The following is a 27,931-nucleotide window of genomic DNA, read 5'->3' as shown; positions in this document are numbered from 1 at the left end:
CCTCCCTCGCAACTACTTAACTGTACATGAACTGTGGTCCATTATGAAGGTGTGTGATGGCCTTTGGATTGTCCTCTGACTCAGTGGTGCACATTAACTCTTACTGCAGGGCCTCAGCTCTTGGCCTTTGTGTGAAAGAGGACCACAGGAAAATAGAATCTCTGTCAAAGGCAGCCTTGGAATATAGAGCTAGCACTGACTCGCCCTAGCTCAAAGGCAGGGAAACTGTTGCCCCTGCTTCAAGTCCTATTAAAAAAGCCACATGTGGTAGGAACTGTACACCTGGTAGCCAGTGGGGAACCTCAATATAGAACTGTCTACACGTGATCTGCAGAAGACAACTTGTCAATCCCCAGTACGTTTAACTGAGGTCAGAATTTGTGACACTACTTTCCATTAGCTAGGAACTGAGGGTCAAAAAACTGATCTCCTCCAGTCATCAGGAAGCACCTTATGGAGGGTCAATGGCAAGGATGTAGGGTGCTGCTAGAAATTAAAGCTGTGGACACTGCTTACCCCACCAAAAAGCTTTCCACAGAAGATCCCATTCCAAGCACAACAGCTTACCGCTGTGCAATTGTTAGAGCAATGAAAAACTCTCTCATGGATGATATCCACATACAATTTTACTTCTTCTCAACACTCTTCAGGAATGACAAAACACCCATCCCTGATAACACCATCTTGAGCCTTTAACAAGCTGCATATTTTTACTGCTGCAGATCTCTTCAATCCTACCTCATTTTTTCAGTGCTTTTTCCTCTCGGCCTAACCTTTCTCACATGAGCATAATTTCCAGCACTCTCTCCACGATCCCAAAACATTTCAAGTCTCAGCGGTCATTTTATTTTCTGAGCAACAAGCCACACTTATGCTTTATGTCTAGTTTTAGCACCAAAAGTTTATGCATTTGACATGCTGCTTTTCCCCTATATTTGCTGATCAGTCTGGAATTACCCAGTCTGAAAAGAAACCAAAACCAAACAAACAGCAAGGCAAAAAATTAATCACTAACATATATCTGCAAGGAGCAGAAGAATTAGTGACAATACAAACTGGGGCAAGTATACATTGGCAATATAATCACTATGGATTGCTTAATTAATAGTCGGAACAGAACATGAATGGTTCAATTCTGCCTCTGGTCATGAGAAACACTTCTTCTTAAACAAGTAACCCAAAATGTTGGGTTCCAATACTATGGCAGAGTTCCTTCACTCCACCTTCCCCTTCCTGACCACCAGCCTGATAACTATTGGACCACTAGAAAAAGGAAGGTAGTCTTGTATTTTTTTGATTTTTTCAGACGAAGAATTTGAGGTACTTCCTTAAAAAATATCTCAGACTGAAGAAAGATCTGGGAGATTTGCAGCATTTGAAAAGTACAGAGAAGAAATAGTTTGATGCAGGAAGTTCCCCCAAGTATGGGAAAGCGCAGAGAAGCGGCAATGATTCACTTCCCATGACATGGTCTGCAATTTTCCGACTGGAAGTAATGGTTGATCGATGTAGTAACCCCATGGTAATATAATGCCCAATGTCTTCCTCACAAGATTTCATGGGCAAAATAGAATTAACCCACATCATCATCCATCACTGTGCGTTCCTGAAAAGAATGGGTTAATAGTTCACAAAAATCAATATGTGCTTCCTCTGATGGTAGAACAGCCCTTGAATAACAGATTGCCTCTTTCTGCCAACAATACTCTTACATTTCCTGGGGAAGCAGAAGGCTGCAATATCTAATTCTGACATACATTTTATATTCTAGAGCCCCCATGCTTAATATGAAACATTTATTTACCTTTATACTGAGGTTATACTGGTATCATTGCTAGTGAAGTGCCCCAAGATTGTCTTTTTGTTCTGGGTTTCTACCGCACTTAGCATGATGGGGTCCCAATCCATGACTGGGGTTCCCAAATGCTACCAAAATACAAGTAATAAATAATACTTAAATCAGAAAAAATTTTAGATTCAGTTATGGAACTGCAGGAAGTTCCTTTAGAAATTTCCTTTGAAATTATCTACCTCTTTTATTCCTGATCTTCTCTTTCTGCCATCTTCTCATGCCCAGCCTCCTGCTCTTCTGGAATGAGCTTACTAGGATTTACATACGAACCACACCGCCTAGATTTGTCAGGATGTCCCCATGTACAATGTTTTATTGCAACCTCAGTCCTGCATTGTGCTTTACCCTGCCATTGCCAGGCTAGAGCATGCATAAATTTGTTGACCCCACCAAACCACTGTAGGAAATAGTATACTAGAGAACAGCGGTTCTCACACTTCATTTTACCGTGACCTCCTTCTGACAACAAAATTACTGTATGATGCTGGAAATGGGCAGGCAGAGCCTAAGCTCCGCCGCCCCAGGTGTGGGTAGAAGGGACTGGAGCCGCAGCTCCACTGCCCCAGATGGGGGTGGACCTCGGGCTACAGCTTCCGCCCTGGGTCCCAGCAAGTCTAATCCTGGCCCTGGCGACCCCATTACAATGGGGTCCTGTCATAAATATAAAGGGAAGGGTAAACCCCTTTGAAATCCCTCCTGGCCAGGGGAAAGCTCCTCTCACCTGTAAAGGGTTAAGAAGCTAAAGGTAACCTCGCTGGCACCTGACCAAAATGACCAATGAGGAGACAAGATACTTTCAAAAGCTGGGAGGAGGGAGAGAAACAAAGGGTCTGTGTCTGTCTGTAGTCATCTTGGCCAGGGACAGAACAGGAATGGAGTCTTAGAACTTTTAGTAAGTAATCTAGCTAGGTATGTGTTAGATTATGATTTCTTTAAATGGCTGAGAAAAGAATTGTGCTGAATAGAATAACTATTTCTGTCTGTGTATCTTTTTTGTAACTTAAGGTTTTGCCTAGAGGGGTTCTCTATGTTTTTGAATCTAATTACCCTGTAAGATATCTACCATCCTGATTTTACAGGGGGGATTTCTTTATTTCTATTTACTTCTATTTTTTATTAAAAGTCTTCTTGTAAAACACTGAATGCTTTTTCATTGTTCTCAGATCCAAGGGTTTGGGTCTGTGGTCACCTATGCAAATTGGTGAGGCTTTTTATCCAACATTTCCCAGGAAAAGGGGGGTGCAAGTGTTGGGAGGATTGTTCAGTGTTCTTAAGATCCAAGGGTCTGGATCTGTAGTCACCTAAGCAAATTGGTGAGGCTTTTTACCAAACCTTGTCCAGGAAGTGGGGTGCAAGGTTTTGGGAAGTATTTTGGGGGGAAGGACGCGTCCAAACAGCTCTTCCCCAGTAACCAGTATTAGTTTGGTGGTGGTAGCGGCCAGTCCAAGGTGTAATATTTTGTACCTTGGGGAAGTTTTGACCTAAGCTGGTAAAGATAAGCTTAGGAGGTTTTTCATGCAGGTCCCCACATCTGTACCCTAGAGTTCAGAGTGGGGGAGGAACCGTGACAGGTCCCAACCCACTTTGGGGTCCCAACTCACAGTCTGAGAACCGCTGCTAGAGAACATATCCAGCATGTAATCTGGTACAGAACAGAAACTGCCTAAGAAAATCTTTGAGCCTGTTACTAGAAGTGGGCTGTATGTGTGTATATTACTGGTCAACTCTGATCAGGAGAGAGAAGGCAATTATAATAATGCATGAGAACAAGAAAAATCTGGATGCCTTTACTTAAAGCCTGGCCCTACAGTCATTGATCCCATTGACTTCAGTGAACACAAAATCAGATCCTTTGTAATCAGTCTCTGGCTTCAGTAAGGACAAAGTAAGAACTTGAGGATTTCATCCAACAATAATAATAGTGTGGAAAGAACAGATCTCTCTCTCTCTCTCTCTCTCTCTCTCTCTCTCTCTCTCTCTCCCCCTCTCTATCATGTTCTACTGCATATGTATATTCTGACCTACAGCAGTGAATAGGTGTCTTGATTAACCTACTCGCCAAAGTGTTGACTGCAACAGGCTGATCTTTCTTAACTTTATTTTCCTTCATGAATATAATAGTGATCATATCTACTGTATATTATTATCACCATTTACCTGTCTTAAACAATTCCTCTTCTAGTAACTTTCAGTTCATCATGGTAAAACACAAAGACTCTTCCTCTCTTAAAAACTTAAATGCTTCTGAGATTTAAACTGTGGATTGCTTGTGCAGCTATAATCTTAAAAAACATCTGCTACATTTGTGTGGTAAAGGAAGTCTTTTTAGAATGCAGCCTTTGATTTCTATAAAAGACAAATCAGGCCACATGTTTTTGTTTTGAATGCTTCTCATCACAAGAGGAAATTTTCTGCAGCTTGGAATTTTGAATGCACAAAAAATGTATTCATTTATTATTTTAAACAACGTGCATACATAAGAACATCAACAAAACTCCTTGGAATGCTATTCCTCTCTTCCTTAAAGTGATATTAGCAAGTATCTTAGATCCACATTTTGATCTACCTTAAATCAATGTGGGTCAGATTGTGCCCTTGAGCCTGACATGCAACTCTCATTGACACCTCAGACCTTTTGAGGTTCACCCATCATTAGTTTTGAACCTGCTAATAGCTCAAACTAACAGAAGAGTAGAGAGGGTTTGTTGGTTTGTGTGTGTGTGGGGTGGGGTTATGTCTTTTGGAAGGACAAGTATTTCAGAAGTACAGATTTGACAAAATAGGTTTGACACCAATGAGAGTTGAATGCATGAATCGATAGCACAATACAGCCCTGAGGATCCAGAGGAGAATTCCTTCCAGACTTTAAAATATCTATTTTTAAAAAATCCATTACAAATAAAAATCACCACTTCATCACCAAGAACTTTTTCAAGTAAACAATATGTAGCATTTTCATGCTGCCTGCCCCATCCACCACATGGAATCATAGAATATCAGGGTTGGAAGGGACCCCAGAAGGTCATCTAGGTACATAATTTGTAGACTCTCCCTTCTGGCAAGGCAAACACTGGGACACTTTTGTGGCATCATTTTTTAGGGTTGCACAATACTCAATGACAGGTTTCAGAGGAACAGCCGTGTTAGTCTGTATTCGCAAAAAGAAAAGGAGTACTTGTGGCACCTTAGAGACTAACCAATTTATTTGAGCATGAGCTTTCGTGAGCTACAGCTCACTTCATCAGATGTTTACCGTGGAAACTGCAGCAGACTTTATATACACACAGAAATCATGAAACAATACCTCCTCCCACCCCACTGTCCTGCTGGTAATAGCTTATCTAAAGTGATCAACAGGTGGGCCATTTCCAGCACAAATCCAGCACAATACTCAATGTGCAACACTCTAGCTCCTTTCTTTGATCTGATCCACCTGGAAGAGCAGACCAGAGCACAAGTACGACAGAATGTGCCTCTTCACCCTTTGCTTTCTTCCTCACTATAGTTCTAGCAACCAAAGAGCCCAGTCCTTCAAAGGGCCATGCACTCTGACCTTGATCCAGCAAACTTGGAGTGAGTGGAACTACTTGCACGCTAACAAATTAAGCACATGGGTAATTGCTTCACTGGATCAGGGCCAGAGTGCTCAGCTCCTTGCTAGATCAGAACTATAGATAGGAGGGGAGTGAAGGGTACAGGGACCTTCAGGTGTCTACCTTAACCCTACCCCCAAAAGGAGGCGTAGACTGAGTCATTGACTCATCACGTTCATCCTGCAATGTTGTCTTCTGACAAGTTACAAATCCATTCTCTTCTCCCCTTCGCCCTTCTTACCTTGCTCACTTGTAAGTGGCCAAATAAAGACAATGGATTTCAAGAAGGCAGACTTTAGCAAACTCAGGGAGTTGGTAGGTAAGATCCCACGGGAAGCAAGTCTTTAAGGGGAAAAACAGTTGAAGACAGTTGTCAGTTTTTCAAAGAAGACATTATTAAGGGAACAAGAGCAAACTATCCCACTGTGTAGGAAAGATAGGAAGTATGGCAAGAGACCACCCTGGCTTAACCAGGAGATCTTCAATGATCTAAAAATCAAAAAAGAGCCCTACAAAAAGTGGAAACTAGGTCAAATTACAAAGGATGAATATAAACATATAACACAAGTATGTATGGACAAAATTAGAAAGGCCAAGGCACAAAATGAGATCAAACTAGCTAGAGACATAAAGGGTAGCAAGAAAACATTCTACAAATACATTAGAAGCAAGAGGAAGACCGAGGACAGGGTAGGTCCGTTACTCAATGAGGGAGGAAAAACAATAATAGAAAATGTGGAAATGGCAGAGGTGCTTAATGACTTCTTTATTTCAGTTTTTACCAAGAAGGTTGGTGGTGATGGGACATCTAACATAGTGAATGCCAGTGAAAATGAGGCAGGATCAGAGGCTAAAATAGGGAAAGAACAAGTTAAAAATTACTTAGACAAGTTAGATGTCTTCAAGTCACCAGGACCTGATGAAATGCATGCTAGAATACTCAAGGAGCTGACTGAGGAGATATCTGAGCCTTAGCGATTATCTTTGAAAAGTCATGGAAGACGGGAGAGATTCCAGAAGACTGACACTATATTTGTCCTTTTCCAATCTATAGAAAGGGAAATAATGACAACCTGGGGAATTACAAGCCAGTCAGCTTAACTTCTGTATCTGGAAAGATAGTGGAGCAAATAATTAAACAATCAATTTGCAAACATCTAGAAGATAATAAGGTGATAAGTAACAGTCAGCATGGATTTGTCAAGAACAAATCATGTCAAACCAACCCGATAGCTTTCTTTGACAGAGTAACAAGCCTTGTAGATGGGGAGAAGTGGTAGATGTGGTATATCTTCACTTTAGTCTTGCATGACCTTCTCATAAACAAACTAGGCAAATGCAACCTAGATGGAGCCACTATAAGGTGGGTGCATAACTGGTTGGAAAACCATTCCCAGAGAGTAATCCTCAGTGGTTCACAGTCATGCTGGAAGGGCATAACGCGCGGGACCCGCAGGGATCAGTTCTGGGTCTGGTTCTGTTCAATATCTACATCAATCTTTAGATAATGGCATAGAGAGTACATTTATAAAGTTTGCAGATGATACCAAACTGGGAGGGGTTGCAAATGCTTTGGAGGATAGGATTATAATTCAAAATGCTCTGAAAAAAAGAAAGACATGGTCTGAAAAGTAAACAGGATGAAATTCAACAAGGACAAATGCAAAGTATTCCACTTAGGAAGGAACAATCAGTTGCACACATACAAAATGGGAAATGAGTGCCTAGGAAGGAGTACTGTTGAAAGGGATCTGGGGGTCATAGTGGACCACATGCTAAATATGAGTCAACAGTGTAACACTGTTGCAAAAAAAAAGCGAACATCATTCTGCGATGTATTAGCAGGAGTGTTGTAAGCAAGACATGAGAAGTAATTCTTCTGCTCTACTCCATACTGATTAGGCCTCAACTGGAGTACTGTGTCCAGTTCTGGGCACCACATTTCAGGAAAGATGTTGACAAATTGGAGAAAGTCCAGAGAAGAGCAACAAAAATTATTAAAGGTCTAGAAAACATGACCTCTGAGGAAAGATTGAAAAAACTGGGTTTGTTTAGTCTGGAAAAGAGAAGACTGAGAGGGGACATAATGGTTCTCAAGTATACAAAATGTTATTACAAAGAGGAGGGAGAAACATTGTTCTTAACTCCTGGGGGTAGGACAAGAAGCGATAGGCTTAAATTGCAGCAAGGGAGGATTAGGTTGGACATTAGGAAAAACTTCCTAATGGTGGTTAAGCACTGGAATAAATTGCCTAGGGAGATTGTGGAATCTCCATCATTGGAGATTTTTAAGAGCAGGTTAGACAAACACCTTTCAGGAATGGTCTAGATAGTACTTAGTCTTGTCATGAGTGCAAGGGACTGGAATAGATGACCTCTCAAGGTCCCTTCCAGTCCTATAATTCTATGAAACAGACATGGGTCTTGAGACTTAGAAACTCTTAGTGGGAGGACTGCTCTGAGATTTTCCATTTATAAATCTCTTACAAAGGGTTAATAAATGGTCAACAGGTGTGTCCAGAAATGGTTGATCAATTGTTAAAGGTCCAACAGGTTAATAAGTTGCTTATAACCATCCACACCACTTTCTACTGGTATGCATATAACACATGCTACTCACGACTGTCACATGCTTATAATGTTTATTGATAATTTATGAAGCCTTTAGAAACCATTTATAAATGGAACCTTAATATAAAGTGTGACCATTTGCCCATTCTTGAGCTCACATTGTCACCTTCATTTGCAGCTGTGCTGGAGCATAATAACCTTGCACAACCCGCTTAGCGCTGAGTTCTAGGCCAGTATGGAGTTCTCTGTACTGGCCACTGATGCTCAACTGGTATGCACCATTGTGGAGCCATTGAAAGGAGCTAGATGAATTCACGCCAGCTGAGGATCTGGCCCTATGTCTATTATAAGGGCTTGTCTATGCTTGAAAATGTTGCCACTTTAAATCCACACCCTTCCCACAGTGTGGACACAGTTATACGGGTATAAAAGTGCTTATACTGTGTGATGGGGTCCATCAGGCCTTCTCTGCCCCTGCTTGAGGTGTTGGCACCCTAACACTCCCCTGCTTACGGAAAACCCACTCTGGCTGGGCTACCAAGAAGCCTTAGCTCTTCAGGGTATATCTACATAGCCCATTGCAGCAAGCCTCCCAGCCCAGGTCGACAGACTTGGGTTTGTGAGGTTTGCACTGCCACACTAAAAATAATAGTGTAGATGTTGTAGCTTGGGCTGGACCTTGGGCTCTGGAGCCTAGGGATGGGGTTGGGCTTCAAAGCCCGAACTTTAGCCCACGCCACAACTTCAGAGAGCTGTCTACACAACAATTTTTAACATGGTAGCAGGAGCCCAAGTGTCAATCTGGGCTGAGAAGCTTGCCGCTGTGGGCTGTAGAGATGTACCCAGAGGGGCCTCGGAGGGCCAGGAGGAGATACCGACCAATCAGGAGCGGGTGGGCAAGTTAAGAAGGCTTGCCTTCCTGCCCTCCAGAGGAGTGCTGGTTGAGGCTGGGACATGGGAGGAGCTCCTCAGTATTAACCCAGAAATCCAAAGTTAGGTCAGGGCTTTTGCTTAAAACACTGCAATCAAGCAGGAACCTTTTATGTTTGTTTTCTAGTTTAAAGGCTTGTTCTGAGCTGTTTATTGTTTAGCCATTTAAAGACTGACACTGAGCTCATGGCATGGCCTGTTCTGCTCCAGGAGAACTGCTGCATAAAGCTATTGCTTACTCTGGTTCAGGAAGGAAAATGAGCTAATCACGTCTAAGGTACCTTGTATGTTGGTATAATGGTGGCAACACCAGGGCTTATAACAGTATAACTATATTGGTGAAAAATCTCACCCCAACCAACATAGTAATACCAGTATCACTTTTCTAGTCTAGACCACACCTAACACACATTTTGAATCTTCTTTCCCTGGTAAAGTGCAAGCCAACAAAACAACCATCCCATCCCATTTTAAGAGCTTCTGATAATAAGGATGAATATTTTGTATGCCTACTGCATGTTAGACATTTTTTTATTGTGGTTTTAATCGTAGCTGTTGTTCTGCTAAGGAGAAGCACTGACGCAAAAATAGTCTGCTAAAGAGACCAAATAGCAAATTCCTTTAATTTTACAAGTTCTTTCAAACAGGTGTGAAAGAATTTGGTTACATAGGACTGAGAGGTGCCCCACTGATGTAAGCCAGGACCTGGAGCACATCCTTTTATGGAATAACTACTGTCAGAGTGAGGGGGGGCAGAAGAGACAAGGTGGGTGAGGTAATATCTTTTATTGGCCCAACTTCTATTGGTGAGAGAGACAAACTTTCAAGCTTACACAGGGCTGGGATAGGTACTCAGAGTGTCACAACTAAATACAAGATTGAACAGATAGTTTAGCATAAGTAGTTAGCTCATATTCTAAGGAAGAACTCAAGGTGAAGTGGCCCATTAGCACCCTTACAGCCATAGGACCGAAAGGGGGATTAATGGGTTACAGATTGTTGTAATAAGGTATAAAATACAGTTCCTTTATTAAGACCATGATTTTTAGTGTCTGGCAAAGTTATAAATTTAAGCTCCCAGGCTTGTCTTTTGAAAGGGTTGTACAAGTTTACTTTGAGAATGAGGACTGGTAGGTCCAATATACAGTGATTGTGTTGTGAAAAGTGTTCACCCACAGGTGATAGGGTATTTTTGTCTTTTATCGTTTTCCTGTCTGAGTTCATTAAAGAGCATAGTAATTGTCTAGTTTCACCCACATAGTTGTTATTATGGCATTCGGTGCACTGAATGAGGTACACCACATGTTGTGATAGGCGTGTGTAGGAGCCATGGATCTTGAAAGATGTGTTGTGGGGGGTGCTGATCATTGTAGAAGTGGAGATGTGTCTGCAAGTTTTAAATCTGTTGTGCTGGCAGAGTCTAGTTCCATGTTAAGTTGGTGTGTCCTGGTCTGTGGGGAGCTTGCTTCTGAAGATGAGCATGGAGAGGTTGGGGAGTTGTTTGAAGGCCAAAAGAGAGGGTTCAGGAAAGCTTTCTTTCAAGATAGAGTCCCCATCGAGTATGGGTTGTAGTTGTTTGATGATATCACATATGGGTTCCAGTGTAGGGTGATACTAGGGGTGTGTCGTTGGAGCGGGTTTTATTTCTGTATTGAAGAAGGTTCTCTTGGGGTAGTTGGGTGGCCTTTCCACCATATGATCTACTTCTCTGGTGAAGTGTCCTGCTTTGGTGAAGTCAGTTTTGAGTGTATTATGGTGTATATCCTGGAATTTCTCCTCGGAGCATATTCTGTGGTATCTGAGTGCCTGGCTATCGATAACAGATTTCTTGATGTGCTTGGGGGGGTTACTGGATCTATTAAGGTGGGTGTGGTGATTCATGGGCTTCTTGTATATAGTTGTCTGTAGGGGTCCATTATTTAAGCTGATCATGGCATCCAGGAAGTTGATGCTAGTGTGGGAGTGTTCCAGAGAGAGTTTAATGGCTGGTAGGTGGCTGTTGAAGTTGTGTTAGAAATCTATGAGGGAGTTTCTCATCTGTCTAGAGGATGAAAATATAATTGACGTATCTAGATATGTCATTGGTTTTGTGGCACATTTGTCCAGAAATTCCTCTTCAGTGTCACCCATGAAGAGGTTAGCATATTGGGGAGACATCCTAGGACCCATGGTTGTTCCCCATGGTTTGAACAAAGTGTTGCTGAATGTAAAATTGCTATGGATGAGGATTAAATGGCTGACTTCGGTGATGTGTTCAGAGTTGATATCTTCAGGTTGTCAATTGTCTTGTAAATATTTGAGGCAGGCAGCTATACCATTCTTGTGAGGGATGTTGGTGTACAGGGAGGTGACACCCATGGTAGTAGAGATGGTGTTTTGAGAGAAGTTGTTAATATTGCAGAGTTGTGGAGGAAGCTGGTTGTGCCCTGGAGGAAGCTGGTCCTTTGTGTGGTGAGTGGTTTGAGGATGGTTTCTAAGAGTCCCAATATTCCTTCAGTAAGAGTGCCAGGGCGAGATATGATAGGTCTACCTGGGTTCTCCTGTTTGTGTATCTTGGGAAGCACATAGAAAGTCCCTGAGGTGCGTTCATGAGGGATGAGTTTGTAGAGTTTCTCTTGGTGTTGTTTGGGGAAGGATTTGATGATATCCTTAAATTCCTGGGTAAATTGTGATGTGGGGTCATCTTTGAGTTCTTTATAGTAGATGGTGCCAGAGAGTTGTTGGTTGGCCTCATTAACATAGTCATCTCAGCTGTGGACTATGATGTCCCCCACCCTTTGTCTGCTGATTCGATCACTCTCGAATGGTTGTATTTCAGGGACTCTACAGAGTGAGGAAAAAGACATGCACTTCTGTTCTAGCAGCATGCAAAAGATCTAATGCATTTTACATACTTCTACAACACCACAGAACTGTCTGACAATCCTTTGATTTTAGTTTTTTCTTTTTTATAATTCATTCACTTTCTCTTTTAGTATCTTAGTGATATATAGCTTTTCATTCATCCCTTGCTTAAATCCCAAATGAAGTTTTAAAATTGTGTGTGTGTGTGTACATAATATACACACACCTGTCAATCTTGGGCCTTGTCCAAAGCTCATTGATGTAAACAGGAAGATTCCAGTACCTTCAATGGGCTGGAGATCAGCCCATTTGTGATCTGGGCAGATAGCACTTCATTTTCTTGCTGGGGCTCCCAACCAATGAGACTCAAGTTTAATATTCAGTGAAATCTGGTGTCCTTTCAAAATTATAATGGTTCCTCTGAAGATTTACTATGAAAGGAGGTTATTGTCCTTTGGGTGTAAAACAGAGAGAAAAAGTTCTATGAATTAAATTTTCAAAGATGTATCGGCTATGCCATACTATTGGTCATACTTGGCATTGATAATGATGCATGGTCATAAGCATAGTGCAACCACATGTTTGATTCTTGTAAATAATGGCAGATATTTTCATTACAGCAAATTAAAGTATTGTGCAGTAAGCAACAGGGATATGTTGGCACAGGATAATTATCTGTTCACTTGATTGTGAAATTGCATGTGTGAAATTTCTTCAGATTCATAAAATAATCACTGCAGTGTTTTTATAATCAGATTTGCACAGATTTGCTTCAAATCCTGTATTCATTAGCAACAGGTGTCTCTTCTTCTTAGTCCCCTCATCTGTGTGATGTACGAAGTATGTACACAACAGCTCTAATAAAATTCCGATGGATTTTAATGGGTTTTGGATCAAGCCCTTAGAGCTGTGTGAAATGTATGTTCTGAAATCATAAACAATACCAAACTCACCTGACTTATTTTTTTGTTACAAATGTGCCATTCATCACAGACTCATCAAAAGGTTCACTACGTTTTGTTTCAAGTGGACCAGAGCCCAGTTTTGAGCAAACTTGGATTTGGTTTCATGCAAACCTGACCCAGTTTATTTTTTTCATGTGGAAAACAAGTTTGTTGGTTTCTGTTGAGTTTCACTTGGAGATTTTGTATTTGCATGAACTTGAAATTCCAAACAGAAATTCAGAGTGTGAACCCATAGGAAGCAAAAACAAAGCAAAGACTCACATACATCCCTAAACTGAAAATGAGTGTCAGACAGGTCCCTTTTCCTCTGAAACCGAAAAAGGACATCAATTCAGTAGCAAATAAAAGTAAAAACCTATTTTTCATTGATGCTGAAGCAGAAATGTTGGTTACTTTAAAATAGTAACAAGTAGGGATTTTGTTTTCATATTAATCCAGATCCCCTTTAAAGACTCCCAAACCTTGGGAAAGTTAAGACTCAGTTCCATATGCAAGCTTTTTGGCTCCAGTCCATCTGTTGTTTTCAACTCTTTTTTTAACTCCACATGTCATTATTTATGGTTCATTTCTCAAATCTGTGCTCCAGGAAGATCATGGAGTTGGACACCTTTCTGTGACTAAACAAGCCATCTTGGAACTCCCACTGCTAAATCATCCGATATAGGGCCAAATTCTGACTGTTTTGCATGGGTGGAATGGGGGTCAGGAGAGGAAAAGGCACAGAGGACCACATTTTCAAAAGCGTTCAGGGTCTGATTTTCAAAAGAGCTCAGCATCCAGCAGCTTCCGTCGTGAAGCTTACGGGTGCATTTTCATCTTGGCTCATCCCCCAACATGCAAGTTTGTTGCCCGTTGACACATCATTTAGAAGTAGGGAAAGAGATGAACCCTATGTACCTTTGAGCAATAGGCAAGAGGTATGACTAATTTGCCCAGCAGAGTTCTGTGGCCCTGTATATTAACTGATTAGTCAATTAATTAATCAGTGTTGCCCACTGATGGAGAGCACTCATTTTGTAATGCCTGACTCCATTATCAAGGAGTTGAATTCTGCCCTAAGATATGCACATAATATTATCATTTGCCTCAATGGGAGGCTTATGAAAATATCCAGGGACAGAATTTGGCCTGAGGTATTTCATTCAACTATAGAAACCCATGGATGTTTTCATTTCTATAAATAAATTTTCCCTTAGAAGCTTGGGAAAGTAAAAGTCAGGCATGTTGTGCTAATGCCCAACTTAAGAACAATGGGCAAGAAGAAGAAGAATCAAGCCTGTTTGAATCTACACGTTTGATTGACATGGAGGGCTGATTCTATTAAACTGAGATCTGGTTCAGGTTCAGTGTGTTTGGAAGTCTAGTTACAAAGCATTAAAAAGATTTTAACAGAGATTTTGTCAACCTATCAAAGACAAATCAGGAGTGATTTCCCTGATGCCTCTGTTGAATTGGGTAAATTTCATTTATTGACTTCAAGAGCTGCGTGCTGGTAATTTTTCTCTCTGTCTTTTCCTCCAGAGGAATTTGACATGATCAGATCTACTCTGATGTTTCATAATCACATTTTCTTCTCCCTTCCCCTCTCCTCCTTGTTATGTGCAGAATGCTTTGAGTTTGTCACCAGACATTGAGAGTGTGTATGTGAGAGTCTACGAAAGACAGGATGGACCAAATTCAGAGATGAGTGTAAGTGAATCTAAGGAAGTCTAATTGGCTGTAATTTGCACCTTCTTTCAGCCTCCTTGGCATATAAGTAACACTAGTTTAGATTCATTTAGGCTCTCTGAGGCTACATCTACACTAGGAACGAGGCATGTGAGTCCCAGCTTGCACAGACATCATCACACTAGCTTTTATCAAGTGAGCATGCTAAAAATAGTGGTACAGCCGCAGTAGCATGGGCAGTGGTGAGTGACAGCACAGGCTGACCACCCTAAGAACAAACCAGGTTGTACCCTCCTGGGCAGTACTCAGGGCAGCTAACCCATGCTGCTGCTCACCAGTGCCCATGCTACCCCCGCCACGTGGCTATTTCTAGCACACTAGCCTGAGGAGAGTTAGTGTAAGTATGTCTACATAAGCTGGGAATCGCACCCCTCCTTCCAAGTGTGGACATAGCCTTGGAGTGCCAGATTCTGCCTCATTGAAGTGAAATGGGAGGTTCTGCATTGATTTCAATGAGAGTAGGATTGGACACAGACTCACCTCTCAATATGGCCCAGAGTATGTTCAAGTGCTAGAGAAAAAGAATGTGTGTGTGTATGCGTGGGCGTGTGTGTGTGTACACACACGCATGTGCATGCATGGTATGCACAATTTAAAATCCTCTTGGTTTAAATTGTTTGCATCACCACAGGCAGTGTTCATTCACTGGAGGATGTTTTCCATCAGACAAAATGGATCTGTCACTCAATGGATATGAGACGCCTCTGGGATCTCCTTATTTCAGTACATTTGCAATAAGTCTGCTAATGAGAGCTTTGTGAAATATTCCCAATGAAACCAAAGAACATGCAATACTCACCAGGCCTCATCTTTCATTCTCTGCACCTTTACACCAGTGCAAAGTAGTGTTCTGATTTATTGGCATTTTGCACCCATTTGTCATTCTGCACTGGAGTTAAATAATTGCACAAGGTGAAGAGCAATGGAGAATCAGACCCATCATTTTGGAGTAGGGGAATCAGTTGACTCAGGTTTGCCGTTTTTAGCAAACCTAGGTCCAACTCTGGGTAAACTTGGGTCTGATTGATAGTGTTTGCATCAAAAGCATAAGAAACTTGCAGATTCACATGGATTTTGTGTAAAATCAGGTGAAACTTAGTGGTTTCTACTGAGCTGTGTGGTTCATTCGAATCTGAAATTCAAAGTGAAACAATGTTGAATTTAATGTGAAGGAAATATATACTTATGAATCTCTGGGGACCAAAGCAACAATGTTTTAGGCATTTTTGTATTGTAATTATTACTATTTTAAAAAATATTTACTAACCATCGTATGTTGAATATACTGAGATCCTTTCAGTTAAAGATTTCAAAGTACTTTACACAGGTGAGCATTATCTCCCTTTTATAGGTGAGAAAACTGAGGGCAAGCAAGATTAAGTGACATGCTCAATGTCACAGTGTGATTCCGTGGCAGTCAGGTTGAGAACCCAGGTCATCTGACTCTTACTCCCCTGTACTAACCACTTCTGCATTGTCTCTAGTTAATTTACATGGAGTTGCTTTTAGCTATGCTTATTAGGGCTATGCAATACTGCAGAAAACGTGCATAACTTTTGTTTTTTCCATGACATTTCCTCAGTTTCTTAACTTACCATTTTCATCTTTGTGAAATGTGATTTCAAAACCAAGCAAAATCCCAAAATGATGAATGTTTTCACAGTGCCAACAATTCACCGATGTTAGCTTGAAAATTTAATTGAAACAGGATCAAATCTGAATTTTCAAAATGGCAATGTCATGTTCTCACACTGATATTCTGCGCATTTTGGATTTTACTGAGAATATTTCACATACCTACAATGCTTATTTACTTTGCTGCATATTATTTTTTATGTCCCGAGTACTGAAACAGTGAAGCGGTGAGGGGACACCATTTCCAAACCTCAGATAATATGATCCAATGTGCTGTACTCCCCAACCCTTTCTCAGTACGTTCTAGTTAAGGATATTATCTCAGATTGAAGCTAGATAGGCAGAATATGGAGATCCCCGTGATGTAAAATGTAGCTTGCTGGCCTGGAGCAACTCTTCAATTTTTCACATTTATATGACACTAGGAGAGTAAGTAAGAGCCATGATTTTATCTTATGCCCTAGCAGCTGGAATTTACATAAGTTTATAGGGGTCCTGAAATCACAAATGCAAAGTGAAGTATTGCATATCATTACAATAAATCATGGCATGTCACAGAAGCCTAAAACTTAAATAAAGAGGGGCAGCTTTTAGAATAAATCTGATTGGTCATACATCACAACTAGTGAATAGTTTTGTTTTTCAATATTCTGTAGATCACATGAACTATGTCAATCTCCCTTTTTATTCTGTCACATCACATGCAATTTTGTAGAGTTACCTCCATGAACTATGTTTACGTTGGCTTTATGTCTCTGTCTGTCTGTCTGTCTATCCTTTCTCCTTTTAATAATTGTGCAAAGCACATGTATAAAAATACTTTAACAACATTAGCTTCTTAACCCTCCTAACCCTCTTGAGATGTACAGTGGGTAGGTAAATATTGTCACTAGTCTTATTTTATGCTGGAGACCCTGGAGTAAAGAAAAGTTGCATGGTTTGCCCAAGGCTGTAGAGAGAGTCAATGTTTGAGCCAAAATAAGAACTCAGGAGACTGGTTTTTAACTCTCCACCTCTCTTTCCTTCTGTGATTTGAAGGACTAGATTTTTACAAACAATTGTGGCTCACACATGCACAAATGACCCTCTGTTGTTTGTATTACAGTAGTGCCTAGAAGCCCCAAGCAAGATCAGGGACCCATTGTGCAAAGCAGTATGCAAAAATCTTAGGAAGGGACTGTCCTTGCCACAAACAGCTTGCAAATGAGTGTATTGTCTGAGTCTTCTGGCTCAGTAGTGAACCGCCTGCAGATGATCTGAGAACCAGGATTCTGCTTTGGGTTGGCCAGAGAAATTGGCATGAGGCCACAAAGCAATCTCTCCAGTGAGCAGTTAGAAGGATTAACACTCTGGGAACCTTTAAGAAGACCACGCCAAAGGGCATTATCTCCTTGAGATGCTGTCCAGGTGCAGTCAGAACCACAGTCACAACACACACACACACACACAGCCCTTTCTTTTGGATTTGAAGGTCATAAAGAAGAACTAGGGGCATAAGGAAGTAAGCAGCAGGACCTCTAGATAGCAAGACCTATTATAGCTGAGAAGAGTGAAAAGTGGGAGCAACAGAACCAGGAGTTGTCTGTTAGCAGCTGCCATAGGGTACCAGAGACAGAAGTGGAGCAATGAGGAGGGCAGGTCAACATGGTTATAGGGAAAAGGGCTGTAAAAGGACCCAAGTGACAGGTTATGATGAAAAAAGGACAAAGAATGATGACAATATTGCAGATCTGAGGAGAGACCAAGCTGTCCTCAGAGAAGGCCTGTGGGATGCAGTATTCACCAGAGCAATAGAGAGCAGGAGGAGCAGTGACTAGAGTGTACAAAGATGTGCACAAGAGGAGCACACAGAAGGAACAATCCTCTTGGACTTTTATACAGCAGCACCAAAACAAGTGGTGTGGCAAGAAGCATGGGGGGAAGACCAGAGTGGGCAAGGAGTAGGGAAGACCAATGTGGCAAAACCCACCACAGAAACCTATGCCCAGCGTAAAGACTGTTTGGCCTTGAAAGAGAGGGAAGGAACTGGCTGGCTGGGGATCAGTACTTCCAAAGCTGGAGCCAAAAACAAAAGGGCCCTAGGGTACTGAGTGAGGAGTCCTGATGGACAAAGCTATCCATGCACCATGTCAAACTACTGGATAGATTTTGAGGGCCTTGGTTTAGGACTCAACAAAGCAAATTGTGAGCTTTAGTGCCGAGGACATTTGTAACCATTTCTCCTCTGCTAAACCCGAGCAAAAATTGCTTTTCATATAGCTATAGATGAGTCTTTCATGAAAAACCACCATCTGCTAAGGCCTGGTATATGAAGCTTCTTCTACCATTATCCTTGAGCCAATGGTATCATTAGCCAGTCTACCAGGCTTGCAAAAATCTTCTGTACTGCAGTCCTCAGACAGCTTCCCAAGCAGGGGCAGTTGCAACAGAGGTTCTTAGAGGAGATACAGGAAAGCTTCAGTGCTCTTCTTCAGGCATCACAACCAAGGGGCTTTATATGGGATCAGAGATGTGCTTATTTGAATGTTAATGCTTGAAATAGCCCCACGTATGTATCACATGAGAGCATGCAATTTTCATATGTGCATGACTTTAGTATTTTTAACTCCACCCAAGGTAATACAAAATATACCTCGTTCCATACCAAAAAAGTTTCTATTAGGTTTAACCCCAATCAGGTCTCACCTCCTTAGATATGAGTTATTTCTCATTGCCTTGAATCGATGAATGGTGTGTGAACCATATTGTATAGTTCATTATGGTGTCTGATTATCCTAAAACAGGGTATGGATTGTGGATTAAAGGAGTCAAGAATGGCTGATCTCAGTGGGTTTAAATATATAATTTCCAAAATGTATATATAATAGGAGAACACAGTTTAAAAACCTTTGTGAACTAGGTCAGTGAATGACTGAAATGTCAGAAGTTCTGTTCTACACTGCTTTATAGGATAACAGAATGAGATTACATGTCTTTTTAATACTGTGGTGAATTCTCCCTTATTAGTTTGCTCGTATTACATTGCATGCTATTTTCCAGTATTCAGTGGAATCCTCTTAAATGTAACCCTATGAAATTAATAGAGCTGTTAAAATAATTCTGTTTTGGTATAATTGTTTTTTCCCCATTAATAGCTGGGTTCTTCTACATGTTTCCAAGGGTATAGTGGGTGTATGCCTTCCATCTTATGATCTGTTAATCATTTTAAAGGGCATTGCAGTATATACAGTAACATGGTATTGCACTGGTATTTCAGTAAAGAGAAAAACAACTCTGGATAATTAAAATCCATTAAAAGATGAAAGATAGGGAATCCTCTTGTCTTCTGAGCACATTTTACAACTAAGGATAAATTTCTTCTTGCATTTTCCGATAGCTCTCTCACTCTCACAAACAGTAGATTCTGGTTCAGATTTTCAAAAAAGCTCAGGGCCAGATTTTCAAGTGCTCAGCACCCACAAATGGTGCTCCACACACAATAGCACCAAACAAGATGCACACGACCGGATTTCCAAAAGAGCTCAGCGCCCAATGTGCTGAGCCCTTTGCAAAATCTGGCCCCATGAGGATCAGAGTCTGCTGCTCTCTGATCCATACACCCAGATTCCACTGGGAGTTGTGCGTGTATAGCTGATGGTATAGTTTGGCCTTCGGTGTTTTTGAAGGGAGTAACAATGAAAAAACCATACTACCAGCTGAAGAACAGTCAACAGAGGGGATCCAAGAGGTATCAAAAGGGAGCATATTAATATTGGTTTTGAATGTAAGAGCTGTTTTGAGTAAGGTTCTATGTGTATGAAGAAACTGGGGGATGGAGGTGGGAGGGAAAGGGGTATAGTTTCTTGAATGGATAAAGGCATGTACTAGTACTCACTAGTCTTTGTCATCAAGATGATCTCCCAGGGCATGAATGTGCACCCACTGAAGTAACTGAACCATTCTGTTATAGACTGAGGGGGAACATGAGAACAGTTTTCAAAAGTACGTAAAACATTGTTACAAGGAGGAGGGAGAAAAATTGTTCTCCTTAACCTCTGAGGATAGGACAAGAAGCAATGGGCTTAAATTGCAGCAAGGGTGATTTAGGTTGGACATTAGGAAAAACTTCCTAACTGTCAGGGTGGTTAAGCACTGGAATAAATTGTCTAGGGAGGCTGTGGAATCTCCAACATTGGAGATTTTTAAGAGCAGGTTAGACAAACACCTGTAGTCCTGCCAGTGCATGGGACTGGTCTAGATGACCTCTCAAGGTGCCTTCCAGTCTTATGATTCTATTATTCTATGTTTGCTATCTTGTACAGAATAAAGTTAGAGTGTTTCAGTTTGAAGCACACTTTATTTACCTTCCATATTCCAAGTGGATCATATTAGGGACTGTATGCTATATGAACATTAATAGGAATGTCCTCACATGAAGGAATCCAGGCTGTAACTCAGTAGAACAAGCTCCAGCACTTTTCAGAAAGGAAAAGGGTAGCATTTCTGCTCTGTCTGCTGACTACTCTGCGTCCAAGAGCACAGTTCCATCCTAATCCAAAATGATATTTTCACCCTCCACCTGCTGATCTCTGCTCTTCCTGGTGACGTTGTGATGTAATGTCATGATCACATCACCATGTGATCAATGTGACACCACCCAACCATGATGCAAAAAAGTCAAAGGCCTGAAGAGTTTTCCCCATCTACAGTTCCTGAACCCATGTCCACCATCATTCATAAGCTCCCCCTCCAGTTCAGATCCACTGTATCCCATGACAGTGTTAAGTGTTATATTTTCTCTGCTGCTTTATTAAAAACAAATCTCATACTAGCATGAAATTCCTTTAACTGAAGGGAATGTTTTCTGGCTCATGCATGCACTACCCTATAACAACTTATTATAAACAAATACCTCAATAACCATTTGGATTCTATATAGTTGTGGAATGTGGCCCTACTTCAACATACCAGTTTATTTCTGCCATGTCTCTGTAGAGTGCAAACATCATTACATTAATGAGCATTGCACATCAGGATTTGTCTAATAGTGCGGACCTAGTGCGGTTTTTGAAAGACCAGTTCCTATCTTGGTATTGTCCATACAGAGGAGAATTATACTTGTCAGTCAAAACACATTTCTCATTCCCCTGAAAGGTAGCATCATATTTTCTCTGTTTTTGTCAGGAAGACAAACTGAAGGTGAAATTATTTCATCACTAAATTGCCAGTCTAAAAACGGGAAGTTTCTTCAAAGTAAATTCACCAAAAAAATAGATCCTATTTTTTTGTTGAAAACTTTCAATATTAGATTTATTTTGATTGACCAGCTTAATAAATTGATTAAAAAATGGGGTTGTATTTTTCCACAGAAAATGTGCCTGTTCTTTTCATTAAAAGAGGAAAAAAATCTAATTTAGCAGCTCTGTAAAATACACCTACCAAAAACAAAGGAAGAACTTCTTTGAATATTGGGTCTGGAGTGACAGGGAGATGAATAAACATAGGAAGGCTGTTCCAGGTGACATCATTACACCAGCCATAGTGAGATTATATGGAGGTTCATAGAGGCTGATTAGTATAAGAGGCAGGAAGGGGAGCAGAGAGTGTGAAAAAGTCTCTGAATTGGGCTGGGGCAAACCCATAGGGGATTCAAAATGAGTTTCTCCAGTTTTAGTTAAGAATTTGACAAAAATCAGACTTTCATGCCAAGCACAGAAAGCTATTTCAAAATTGGACAGGAGTCTGGAGGAGCTGTGTAAGTCGATGACAAATATCAGTTGACAAACATTTTTAGCAAACGATAGTTGGCATGGATATTGTCTGCTTTCCTTTAATCACTGCTCTAGAAGACCTTTTCACATGTGTTCCACAATTTCCTCAGGAGCTATCATTCTCCTTTATTTAAAAAAAAAAAAAAAAAAAAAAAGATAAAATCACTCCTGATATTTTTAGCTCAGCTGCAGTATGACGCAGCTGACAGCGTTATGTCTCTACTCTGTAGGTTCCTGGATGTCAACAAAGTTGAGCAATTTTCTGTGGTTCAGATCATTTCTGCCATGGGACAAGGTCCAATATCTCATTAAGTGAACAACATGTGAATATAACCACCTACAGTGCTGGTTACATACATATAGTGCATGGTGCCTTGCATGAAAACAGATGTTGGGGAATCTGCCCGAGTGAAATAAGCAAAGGAAGATTACCTCCATAAATTAGTTATGTGCCCTTTTAAAGGGATTATGCAAATTTTTGTCCTCTCTCTCTCAAAAAGAACCACAAAAACCAGAGCCCTAGTGATACAAAATCACTCATTGCAGGTGTAAAATATCTGCTTACTCAGTATCCCATATATAAACCCTTTAAGAGACAAATTCAGAGGTGAGTCTAAATCAGTGATACTCAGACTGAGGCTTGGGAGCCTAAGTGGCTCTTTAATATCTCTCCTCTGGCTTTTTGCAGCACATGATATTAAAGCAGTGTGTGATTTAATTATTAACTAATCTAAGTCATTAACCAATCAAGATATTTTTGCTATGTTATTAACTAACTGTAATTGATAAAATAATAATACTTGGTCAGAATAACCAAATATATATAAAAAAGGCAGGGGTGGGCAAACTTTTTGGCATGAGGGTCACATCTGGGTATGGAAATTATATACAACATTGTGATTTTTAAACAAATTAATATAAAATAATTATTGGTTAATCCTAATGATTAAAGCCAAATCATAGTTATTTTACAAATTGGCTATTTTCAGTATTTTTTCTTTCTGTTTTTGGAGATATAGGACAGAATAATTTTGCTTAACTACATACTACATATGGCAGGCCATGAATGCTCACAAAATTGGGGGTTGGGGTGCAGGATGGGGTGAGGGCTCCGGCTGGGGGTGCAGGCTCTGGGGTGGGGATGAGGAGTTGGGGGTGCAGGAGGGTGCTCCAGGCTGGGACCAAGGGGTTCAGAGGCCAGGAGGGGCATCAGGGCTGGGGCAGGGGGTTGGGGCATGGAAGAGGGTCAGGGGTGTAGGCTCCAGGCAGCGCTTACCTCAAGCAGCTCCCAGAAGCAGCAGCATGTCCCTCCTCCGTCTCCTATGTGGTGCGTGGCCAGGCAGCTCTGCGCCCTGCCCCATCCGCAGGCGATTCCCCTGCAGTTCCCATTGGCCTTGGTTTCTGGCCAATGGGAGCTGTGCGGGTGGCACTTGGGGCAGGGGCAGCATGAGGAGCCCCTTGGCTGCCTCTGTGTGTGTAGGAGCTGGAGGGGGGACATGCTGCTGCTTCCAGGAGCTGTGCAGAGCCTTAATCACTATTAATTTTTTTAATCTTGTGATTAATCACAATTAATCGTGCAATTAATCACACTGTTAAACAATAATGGAATACCATTTTTTAAAATATTTTTGGAAGTTTTCTACATTTTCAAAGTGAAAGCGGGCATTTGCATGGCACTCTTGCAGCTGGTGTCGCAAGATATTTACATGCCAAATGTGCTAAAGAGTCATATGTCCCTTCATGTTTCAACCACCATCCCAGAGGACATGCGTTCATGCTGATGACAGGTTCTGCTCAATAACAATCCAAAGCAATACAGACCGATGCATGTTCATTTTCATTATCTGAGTCAGATGCCACCAGCAGAAGGCTGATTTTCTTTTTTGGTGGTTTGGGTTTCCGCATCAAAATATTGCTCTTTTAAGACTTCTGAAAGCATGATCCACATCTCGTCCCTCAGATTTTGGAAGGCATTTCAGATTCTTAAACCTAGGGTCGAATGCTGTATCTATCCTTAAAAATCTCATATTGGTACCTTCTTTGTGTTTTGTGAAATCTGCAATGAAAGTGTTCTTAAAATGAACAACATGTGCTAGGTCGTCATCCGAGACTGCTATAACATGAAATATATGCAGAATGTGGGTAAAACAGAGCAGGGGACATACAATTCTCCCTCAAGGAGTTGAGGCACAAATTTAATTACTGAATTATTTTTTTAATGAGTGTCATCAGCATGGAAGCATGTCCTCTGGAATGGTGGCCGAAGCATGAAGGGACATACGAATGCTTAGCATACCTGGCACGTAAATACCTTCCAATGCCAGCTACAAAAGTACCATGTAAATGCCTGTTCTCACTTTCTGGTGACATAAATAAGAAGAGGGCAGCATTATCTCCTGTAAATGTAAACAAACTTGTTTTTCTTAGCGATTGGCTGAACAAGAAGTAGGACTGAGTGGACTTGTAGGCTCTGAAGTTTTACATTGTTTTGTTTTTGAGTGCAGTTATGTAACAAAAAATCATCTGCATTTTTAAATTGCACTTTCACGACAAAGAGATTGCACTACAGTACTTGTATGAGGTGAATTGAAAAATACTATATCTTTTGTTTAACATTTTTATAGTGCAAATATTTGTAATAAAAAATAATATACACTTTGATTTCAATTACAACACAGAATACAATATATATGAAAATGTAGAAAAACATCCAAAAATATTTAATAAATTTCAGTTGGTATTCTATTGTTTAACAGTGTGATTAAAACTGTGATGAATAGTGATTCATTTTTTTAATCGCAATTAATTTTTGAGTTAATTGCATGAGTTAACTGCAATTAATCGACAACCCTAGTCAAAACAAAAAGTAAATGAAACAATGAATTCACACTACTGTGGCTGTTTTGGGTAATATTGATTACAAATTTGGCTCCTGAACCACTGAGGTCTGATTATCACTGGTCTAAATAAATCCAAATAAAATATTCAGAATCTCTTAGACTCACCCCTGAGTTTGGTTCTTTGGCTACTAGGAAATGGTATCACCATTGTGATTTTTAAACAAATTAATATAAAATAATTATAGGTTAATCCTAATGATTAAAGCCAAATCATAGTTATTTTACAGATTGGCTATTTTCAGTATTTTTTCTTTCTGTTTTTGGAGATATAGGACAGGATAATTTTGCTTAACTACATACTCCCTCCAGTTCCATTTGGGTATGGAAGTCTTATTCCTATTTGTCTTAAAGTATTTTGTTCTGTTGATGTTCACCCCTGTCAAAACAGCTGCTGTGTTCTACCCCAGAATTAGCTACATGTCAATGGTAGTGGCTGAAGTTGTGTTCCTCCTAAGCATGTTGTGGGGCTTAATTAATAAATCTTTGGCTTGCGTTCTGTAGAAGATCAGATTAGATGCCCATCATTGCAATTCTAAATTTGCATGGTTCAAAATATTACTTTTTTTTTTCCTGCAGAAGAAGGGGTTTGTGGTAGGGAAGCAAGCGGAAAAGGCAGAAAAAATGGGGGAAAACAGATTTTAGGGGTTTTTACCACTTTCTTGTATTTGTTCTACCTCTTTCCACCTTATTCAATGGAAGGAATGGGGTATTAAATAAAAAGTCAGGGAGGAACCCACTTTCACACACTTTTCTCTCACTTTATTCTCTGCCCCCTTTTTTTCCCTAATGGAAAGGGGGATGGGGGGGGTTAAATAGTTCAAAAAGTGAAAGAAAGTGTCACCTTTTAAACTCCCCCCCCCCCCGCACTTCCCCATGTTAAAAAGTTTCTAAACAGGTGCAAAAATGGTTTCCATCCACCACCACCGCTTACCCTTACTTTTTTAAAATCTTTCCCTCTCTTTTTTCTGCGGGAGAAGGGCAAGGGGTTTAATCTGAGAGACATTGGGCATTTCCACACAACTGCTAACTGCAAAACTTCACAAATTCCAACATGTTTTAGAATTTTAAAAACAAAACATTTAAAGACTAAAAGAAATGTTTCCATTTTTGATGAAACATTGTTTTTCAATTAAAAAAAACCCCTTGTGTTGAAAATTTTTTCTTGAATTTTTTCCCCATCAAAATAAATAAATATGCTAATATTTCCTGCTTCTACTGTTTGTATTAAATCTGTCATGTATTTAGCCAATTCTGCAACTGAATGCTTAAAACAAAACAAAACCCCAAAACAACTTTTGATTGGCTTCAATGGGAGTTAAAAGCACTTCAGGGCTTTAGAAAAGGGGCCTGACCAGTTCTGAAAGCACTCAAAGATGAATGGCTTTAACTAATATCTATGAGTTTTCAGAAGTTCCTTTTAGTTATAATGTGATCCTCAGTGCACTTAGTACCTTTTTAAAAAAAAAGATTTAGTGTATTGTGACAATAATAGCAGAGCACACTCTACCTTTAAAAAGGCTAAATCAATTCTTCGTACTTCAGAAAGTCACATTCCATTGATCTGACATCAGAAAAATCAACTGGGATAACTTTAGAACATTCAGACATGTCAGATACATGAGCATTCTGGAAGTGGAGCTCGAATGACTTTGGTTAAAAACCCTAGGACAAATTTCTGACATACATTGAAGTAATGGAATTACCCCAGGGATGAACTTGGTCCATTGTCTCTACAAATGTCTAAAAATCCCCATTTTTTTCAAATGGCTATGGCTGAAAAAATTCAAACGCACCAGTTGCACCTGTGTATGTCTGTATTTGGGCGCACAAACTAGGTCACTGTGAATACAAACAGGTAGCCAAGTCCTGGAATAACAAATCTGCGCTTGCAAAGGCAAAGATTTTAAAGTTGCCACTGCTGCACCAACTTATTAAAACCTACCTTCTAAGGTAACCGTTTTAACAGTTTTCAGCATTTCAAGCACATTTACACTGATACGTCTTTTAGACGATTGAAAAGTTTTGAAACTTAAAAATAGTCTTTGGTTATGTCATGTAGGGGGAGAGAAAAAGCAAATAGGCTACAAGCAGCCATAAGGAAGAAATTCCAGCCCAAGATCAAAGTGCCTTGAGCTCTACTCTTGTAGTTTATTGAAAACCAGAAATCTTTATTTTAAAACTAAGTCACAACAATGTTGTCACACCTATTGTGTGTCTGCTTACATGCTCAATTGATTCCACTGGACTAGACAGAGAAGTAAATGTCTGCTAATATGGATCCTGTTGGAGGATCAGAGCCCGCTTCATTTTAAATAACCCAAGTACTTGAAAGAAAAGATATGATATGAAAAGGCTCTAAGTCAGCAAAGCATTTAAGCACAAGCTGAACTTTAAGTATATGGCTGATACCATCCCTATCGAAGAACACAACTGAGCATGTGCTTAAATCCCATTAAAGTCCATGAGACTCCAGCACATGAGTAAAGTTCAGCATATGCTTAAGTACTTTGCTGAACTGGGGCTTAACCATTAAGGATGTGATAAATCTTATACTGTTTACCTGATAAATATAAACATATTAGGCCAGAGTTTTAAGTAGCATAAATTGGCGTGGCTCCATTAAAGTAAATTGAGCTATGCTGATTTACATCAATTGAGGATCTGTCAAATTATTCTTATCAAGTGCAAAGGAGTATGTCACTAGAACACAACAACCTTAACTTTGACCTTTTTATATATTATTTTTATCTTGATCACAATATCAAAATACATTTTTAAGGGATACAGTCAATTGAAAAATGTGTCTTGTGTATATATTTATCAAACTGACAGTTGAAAGTTTTGGTAAAGTATTTATAATTGCTGTTTCTTAAGAATATTATTGTAAGTCCAGTTCAAGAGAAAAAAGCATAACTGTTCATTTATGGTAAAATTATGCACGCATGTGGGCTTGCATTGGAGGCTGATCAATAAGTGTCATTTAATGTGTACATATATAATTTTTATGGTTCTTTTTTTAAAGGGGTTTGTGTTGTGTTATATTTTGAGATTGCTGATGAAAGAAAGCTATTTTGGGTCAGTGTTAAGCTTGTTATGTTGTGATGAAATATGCATTTATTTTACTTTGTACTTGATAGGAATAATACATGTATGTTTATTATGT

Source organism: Lepidochelys kempii, chromosome 13 (genome assembly GCF_965140285.1).
Source record: "Lepidochelys kempii isolate rLepKem1 chromosome 13, rLepKem1.hap1, whole genome shotgun sequence".
Taxonomy (NCBI): domain Eukaryota; kingdom Metazoa; phylum Chordata; order Testudines; family Cheloniidae; genus Lepidochelys; species Lepidochelys kempii.
Note: the sequence above shows the minus strand (reverse complement) of the source record.